The sequence below is a fragment of the Onychomys torridus genome, chromosome 2, assembly GCF_903995425.1.
Source record: "Onychomys torridus chromosome 2, mOncTor1.1, whole genome shotgun sequence".
In the NCBI taxonomy this organism is placed as follows: domain Eukaryota; kingdom Metazoa; phylum Chordata; class Mammalia; order Rodentia; family Cricetidae; genus Onychomys; species Onychomys torridus.
Window position 1 is genome coordinate 17,731,071 of NC_050444.1, and position 7,932 is coordinate 17,739,002.

Here is a 7,932-nt window from a genome sequence, read left to right on the forward strand (position 1 = left end):
AGGCCCTGGGTTCAGTCCTCAGCTCTAAATAAACAAAAAAGAAAAAGAAAAAAAGAAAAAAAAAGAAAGGAAGGAAGGAAGGAAGGAAGGAAGGAAGGAAGAAAAGGAAAAAAGAAAAGAAAAAATGCTCAAAATATATAGATGATTTTGTTGTTGGAAATTGCAGGGACCATGTTGGAAATGATATTAAATATACAACTGTTTGGATTTAGGAATAAGGATATAAATTCTGTCACTCACGCAAATGAGTGACCACTGAGATTCTTTGGATTTTATTTATTGTTTTATTGAGTTTTGTATCATGTGTGTTTGTGAAAATGCCAAGGCACATTAGAAGACAACTTTGTGATTCTCTCCCTCCGTCTTCAAGTGAGTCTTGGAAATCAAATTCAGGCCATCAGGCTTGCATAACAAGAGCTTTACTGGTGGAGCCCTATCTCACCAACCCCACACCAACAATTTTTAAAAGGAATTAACAGATTTTCTCATGTTTAAAATACAGCTAGTGAACAAATATTGACCTGATTACTATGGAAGAATAACTGTTAGATTCATCACTTCAGAAATATTAAAATGTGAAAAACCATAGTGTAGAATTGATGAGAATTTGTATTAATTGCAAAAGCCTTTAGATATGATTATAGAAAATATTTTATAGTAAGTTTCTCATTTTGAAATATTTTTCTTTTAAATAAAAAAGAAATTCTGTGTCTTTTTTAAACGGTGAACATACCATTAAGGTATTGGGCCATGCCTGGTGGTACACACATTTAATACCAGCACTTAAGAGGCAGAGAGACAAGCAGATCTCTTTGAGTTCAAGGCCAGCTTGGTCTACATAGTGAGTTCCAAGACAGCTAGAGCTATGTAGAGAGATTCCATCTAAAACAAACAAACAAACAAAAAACCTACAAATTAACAAGTAAACAAAATACAAGTTTGTAATTTGTAATATTTACTAGTCTTTGTAATTCAAAAAATTAATAAGCCCAAAGGTTTCATAATTACTATAAGTGTACTAATTTGCCATCAGGAAATTCATTTCTAGGAGACAGAAAGATGGCTCATGTTAAAGTCACATGCTTCATAGACAACTGGAGTTTGGTTCCCAGCACCCATGTCAAATGGATCATAACCACCTGTACCTCCAGCTCCAACAGATTGACACCTTTTTCTTGCCACTGTGGGCAATGCACTCATGTGGACAAATACACACACATACACATAATCAAAAATAAAAATAAAATCTTTAAAAATAAAATAAAAAGAAATTTACCTCTCAAGTTTATAACCTATACTTCTTACTAGAAATCTGTTTTTCAAATTCATGATATTTACCCCAAAATGGAGCAGAATAAGCAATCACGAAATTATAGAATTTAAAAGACGAAAAGGGTCATAGATTTGTACTGTCAAAACACCTCCAAGTCAGTATTACTTTCACAGCTCTCTTGCCAACCAGCAATGTAGTCACCATTACTGCATTCTTTCTTCTAAGCCTCAAGCCAATAAGGACATAAACACTCTCTCTCATACACCATTGTATACCCCCTGGGTGATATATTGTGATCAATAAATGTGCTTGAATGAATGAGTGTCCCTGAAGGCCTGTGAGGGAATATACCACTCATATACAAGTGTCCATCCTTATGAAGAGCTACAAACTTGAGAAGTCTGTTTAAACAGCAGTAAAAGATGCCTCCAGGGAGTAAAAACTGCCTTCCAATAAAGTCAGCTTCCTTTTATTGGGTAAGCCTTGCAAATGTATGAAGGCAGATCCTCCATGCCAAACTTTGTTATCTAATTCCACAACTTCCCATACATTATTGTTCCCAGGCATTATTACTTTGTATAACAAATATTTGATCATCACTTCAGAAATGGTCATTTCCTGGGTGAAACATACTTCCCCTGGCATCTAGGTAGCCCAAGAATAGAGACATCTTACTAAAACATCTATACAAACCTTTCAACTGTTGGGGAAGGGGTTGTAAGACCATGCAGCAAACACTGGCTGGTAACAACACAAATCTCTCCCCTTGAAGGCTTGATCAATCTATTAAAAATTCTATGTGTGTGTGATCATTAGATGCTGAAAACCCTTTGACAAAATCCAGTGCCCCTTCATGATAAAAGTCTTGGAGAGATCTGGGCTAAATATCTAAAGATAATAAAAACAATATACAGCAAGCCAACAGCCAACATCAAATTAAATGGAGAGAAACTCAAAGCAATTCCAATAAACTTAGGAATAAAACAAAGCTGCCCACTCTCTCCATATCTATTCAACATCATACTTGAAGATCTACCTAGAGTAATAAGACAACTAAAGGAGATTAAGGGAATACAAATTGGAAAGGATGATAGAATAGTATAAACAAGCAAACAAAAAATTAAATTAAACTAGGGAACTCCTACAGCTGATAAACACTTTCAACAAAGTGGCTAAATACAAGATTAACTCAAAAAAAATCTTAGCTTTCTTATATATAAATGATAAACAGACTGAGAATGAAATCAGTGAAACAATATCCTTCATAATAGCCACAAATAATATAAAATATCTTGGGGTAACTTTAACCCAGCAAGTGAAAGACTTGCATGACAAGAACTTCTAGTCTTTGAAGAAAGAAACTGAAGAAGGTATCAGAAGATGTAACAATCTCCAATGCTCATGGAGCATTAGGATTAACATAGTAAAAATGGCCATATACCATGAACAATCTGCAGATTTAAATCTACAAATTTAATTAATGCAATCACCATTGAAATCCCAACACAATTCTTTACATACCTTGAAAGAACAATACTCAACTTTACACGGGAAAACAAACAAACAAATAAAAACCCAGGATATATAAAACAATCCCATACAATAAGAGAACTGCCAGAGGTATCACCATCCCTGACTTCAAACTCTACTATAGAACTATAGTAATAAAAACAGCATGGGATGAGCATAAAAACAGAAAGGTAGATCAATGGAATCAAATAGAAGACCCAGACATAAATCCACACACCTATGGACACTTGATTTTCTACAACGAAACCAAAATTATACAATGGAAAAAAAGAAAGCATCTTCAACAAATGATGCTGTCATATCTGGATGGTGACATGTAGAAGAATGCAAATTGATCCATATGTATCACCCTGCACAAAACTCAAGTCCAGGTTGATCAAAGACCTAAACATAAATCCAGTTACACTAAAGAGAAAGTAGGAAGTAGCCTTGAACACATTGGCACAGGAGACAACACTTAAATTAATGGTCAACATCCTTAGCCATTAGGGAAATGCAAATCAAAACGACTCTGAGACACTATCTTACACCTGTCAGAATGGCTACGATCAAAAACACAAATGACAGCCAGGCAGTGGTGATGCATGCTTTTAATCCCAGTACTCGGGAGGCAGAGGCAGGTGGATCTTTGTGAGTTCCAGGCCAGCCTGGACTACAGAGAAAGATCCAGGAAAGGCGCAAAGCTACACAGAGAAACCATGTCTCGAAAAAAAAAAAAAATGAAAAAAAAATCACAAATGACTACTTAAGTTGGAGAGGATGTGGAACAAGGGGAATGTTCTCCATTGCTGGTGAGAGTGCAAACTCATACAACCACTTTGGAAATCAATGTGGTGGTTTCCCAGAAAATTGGGAATCAATCTACCAGAGGGCCCAGGTATACCACTCTTGAGCATATACCAAAAAGATGCTCAATCATACCACAAGAACACATACTCAACTATGTTCATAGAACCTGGAAACAGCCTAGATACCCCTCAACTGAAGAATAGAAAAGAAAATGTAGTACATTTACACAATGGAGTATTACTCAGCTGTCATAAACAATGATATCATGAAATTTGCAGGCAAATGGTTGGAATGAGAAAAAAAATCATTCTGAGTGAGGTAACCCAGACCCAGAAAGACAAACATGGTATGTACTCACTCATAAGTGGATATTAGCTGTTAAGTAAAGGATAACCATGCTACAATTCACAGATCCAGAGAGGCTAAGTAAGTAACAAGGAGGACATATGTGTAGATGAATTTCTGAGCAGTCTTATTAAATAAAAAAAAAAAAAACACACAGAGCCAAATATAGGGGTGAAAATTTGAGAGCCACCAGCCAACCTTAACTCACCAGCTCTGTAGCTTCCAAATGTGTGTTACTTCCTGTACACCGCGCCTTTCTTGCCTTGCTGTTCTTCCCTGTCATTGGCTCTTGGCTCAGCCACCTCACTTCCTGTCACTGCCTGTCTGTAAAAACCTCCAGGTCTCTATGGTTGGTACTGGGATTAAAGGCATGTGTCACCACACTTGGCTCTATTCCCTAGTGTGGCCTAGAACACACAGAGACCCTGCCTGCCAAATGATCAGATTAAGGGAATGTGCTACCACTGCCTGACTTTTGTGTTTACATAAATGGCTTGCTATTTCCTCTGATCTCCAGGAAAACTTTATTTATTAACATACAAATAAAATACTATCACACTTCAGCACAAATAAAATATCACCACACATATGGATCTCCCTGTGAAGGGGAAATAAAAGATATTTTGTGAGTGGTTTGAGGGCAGGTGGGGATGGGAACATGAGTGATCAGGTGGGGATTGTGGAGTGCAAGAGTACTGAAAGAGAGGACTAGAAAGGGGGGCATTTCAGGGTCAGGTAGAAACCTGGTGCAAGGGAAACTCCCAGGAATCTACAAAGATGACCCCAGCTAAGACTCCTACCAGTAGAGGATACATAGCCTGAACTAGCCATCTCCTCTGACCAGGCAACATTTCCAGTGGACGGATTGGGAAATCAACCTGCTGTTCAGCTTTCTATGGCCCACACTGTAACACCAAAATGTTGTTGGTTTTTGTTTTTTTGTTTTTTGGTTTTTTGTTTGTTTGTTTGTTTGTTTGTTTGTTTTTCTCTTTGTGAGGGCCTGCCACCTAGCTCCCAAATAAATCACACACAGAGGCATATTCCTAATTATAAATTCCTGGCCTTACTTTAACTTGTTGCTAGCCAGCTTTTCTTAACTTAAATTATCCCATCTATCTTTTCCCTCTGGACTTTTTCCTTTTCTTACTTCTGTATATCTTACTTTCACTCTTACTTCATGGCTGGCTGTATGGCTGGGTGGCTGGGTGGCTGGGTGGCTGGCCCCTAGCATCTTCCTCTCCTTGTTCTCTTGCTCCTTCTTCTTTCCTCCCAGATTTCTCTTTCTATTTATTCCCTCTGCTGGCCAGCCCTGCCTATCTTTTCTCCTGCCTTGCTATTGGCCATTCAGCTCTTTATTAGAGTCAGGTGGTTTAGACAGGCACAGTAACAGAACTTCACAGATCTAAACAAATGCAGCATAAAAGAATCCAACACACCTTTGCATCACTAAATAAATGTTCCACAGAATAAACAAATGTAACATATCTTACTTTCTACAACAAGAACCCAGCCACATAACCTTCATCCTACAGTCTGTTGTGCCCATGGGATGTTCTGAGGTCAGGATGGCACAGAGACTGTGGGAGTGGCCAACCAATGACTGGTCCAGCCTGAGGCCCGAGCCACAAGAGTGAGCCTACCCCTTCTATTTCCTGGAGTGCCAGGACCCAGAACCTGAGTGTCTCAGAGACCTAAGACAGAACAAAACATGATTGGAGAAAAAAATATCAATGTAGTGATGCCTAACATTATTCTGCTATACTCATAGACGGTTGTCTAGCCCAACTATCATCAGAGAGCCTTCTTTCAGGAACTGATAGACACAGACTCAAAGACCCACAGCCAAACATTAGGCCAAGCTCAGGTAATCCTGCTGAAGAGAGGGAGCAAGGATTGTATTGGCCAGAGGAGTGAAGAACATCACAAGAAAACCCACAGAATCAACTAACCTAGGCTCATAGGAACTCACAGAGTCTGAACCAGGGAACCTACATAGGACTGACCTAGGCCCTCTGCATATCTGTTATGGTTGTGTAGCTTGACCTTTTTGTGGGACTCCCAACAGTTGGGAGCAGGGGCTGTCCCTAGTGCTTTGGCTGACTCTTGGGAACCTATTCTTCCTACTGGGTCACCTTGCCCAGCTTTAATACAAGGGGATGTGCACAGTCTTACTACAACTTGATATGCCATGTTTTGTTGATATCTGTCAGAGGTCTGCCCCTTTCTGAACAAAACCAAGAAGGAGTGGATGGGGAGAGGGGTGAGAGAAAGGAATGGGAGGATAGGAGGGAGGGGAAAGTGAGGTAGGGATGTAAAATAAATAAATTTGATTTAAAAAATCATATGTGTGGACAGGTTCATAAGAGAGTGTGATGGAATCCTCCATGTACTGGAACCCATAGTAAAATATCTTTGAGAGTTTTCTGAATGAAGGTTAAGAAAGCATTCATTCAACCTGGAAGGTTCTTGATCTCCCATATGCAGTGATTTGAACTGCCAAGAGAGGCCTGAGTCTGAATGGAGAAACAGTAGTAATTCAGTAACATGAAATGAGCAAGATTTTGATTGTACTGAAGATTTTTTCTACTTTTATGACATGTAGGATCGTGAACCTGTTCACCTTAATGCTGTGTAATGAGGCCTATAAAGCAAGTCATAAAAGTGCTTTGAAAAGCTTTTGGAAAGTTTAATCTTATGGAACAATCTCATTATTCAAAGTGTATGTACTTCTCCCAGAATCCTAGAAAGTGACAGGTTCCTGAACATTTGAGAAGTAATTCCCTCCCTCCCTTGGTTAATGAACTGAAAAAATTCAAGGGGCAGGAGGCAGAAATAATTCCTCAGTCACTTCAGATCTGTAGAATGGAAACGCACAGTCCTTAATGCCCTAAGACTAATTAATACCCCCCAAAAAAAATATCTGAGAAGATATACTGATTTGAATCTAGGACCGATAGTACTTTAAAAGAAAACTATGCTTTTTGAAGTTACATTTATTGTGCTTAAAAAAAATAAAATAAAATTCCAAGGAAAGAATATTACCTTAAAAACCCACAATGTAAATTTAAGGAATTGAAGACAATAGCATTTAAAGATGATGAGGACCCCATGCTTACTGCTTGTTAATTTGAGTTAATACAAACTGGAAGAATTATCCTGGAAATGTTCGTTAAAATTAAATTTTAAATTATGCATGCTTTTGAACCAACAATAGTACCTCTACAACCAGAAAACATGTATATCTGAAATAAATGTCTGCAGATGTTTGTTGCAGCTGTTTGTCACAGTGGAACACTGGAAGAGATGAAAAGTCTACAATTAGGATGAATCAATAAACTATTAGCCAACACTTTGAAAGTATAAGTTGGACATTGGTGATAACACTGGAGGGATGCCCTTTCATTAGTATATAAATAGAAAATGATAAATAGAATGTAGACACTTTTCTGTAAAAAACAAATAACCAAAACCTCCTATGTGTTTATTTACGTGTCTGTGTAAGCATGGGACGTTTACGGTTGATTACCTCAGGATAGCACTAAGCACTAACTTAAAGGGACTTCAGATCTCCACAGCCTATATGTGTCCTCAAAAATAACCCAGCATGAAAGAAACAGAATGCACTTCTCATCAAATTTTGTATTTCTTTCCCACCCACTTCTCAGCAAGCCACATCATGTAAACATTCCAGCATGGAAATTCTGAAGTCTCCTAATGACTGACAAGTAAAAAAAAAAAAAAAAAATGCTTTCGTATAATGAGTTCACAAAAGTGATTCTTATATAATATTTTAACTTCCTAAAATTGTCTTTTGATACATAAATTTGAGATAAAGTTCTTTTTTTTAAAGTTTAAATATTTAAATTTTAAATGAACATATACAACAACATGTGAGGATTTTGTTTTATTTTGTGTTTTCAGATAAATTATTAGTTATAGTTATGAAAATAATACAAACATTGCCTAAGCCGTATTTGTTTAGTTGGTTAATTTGT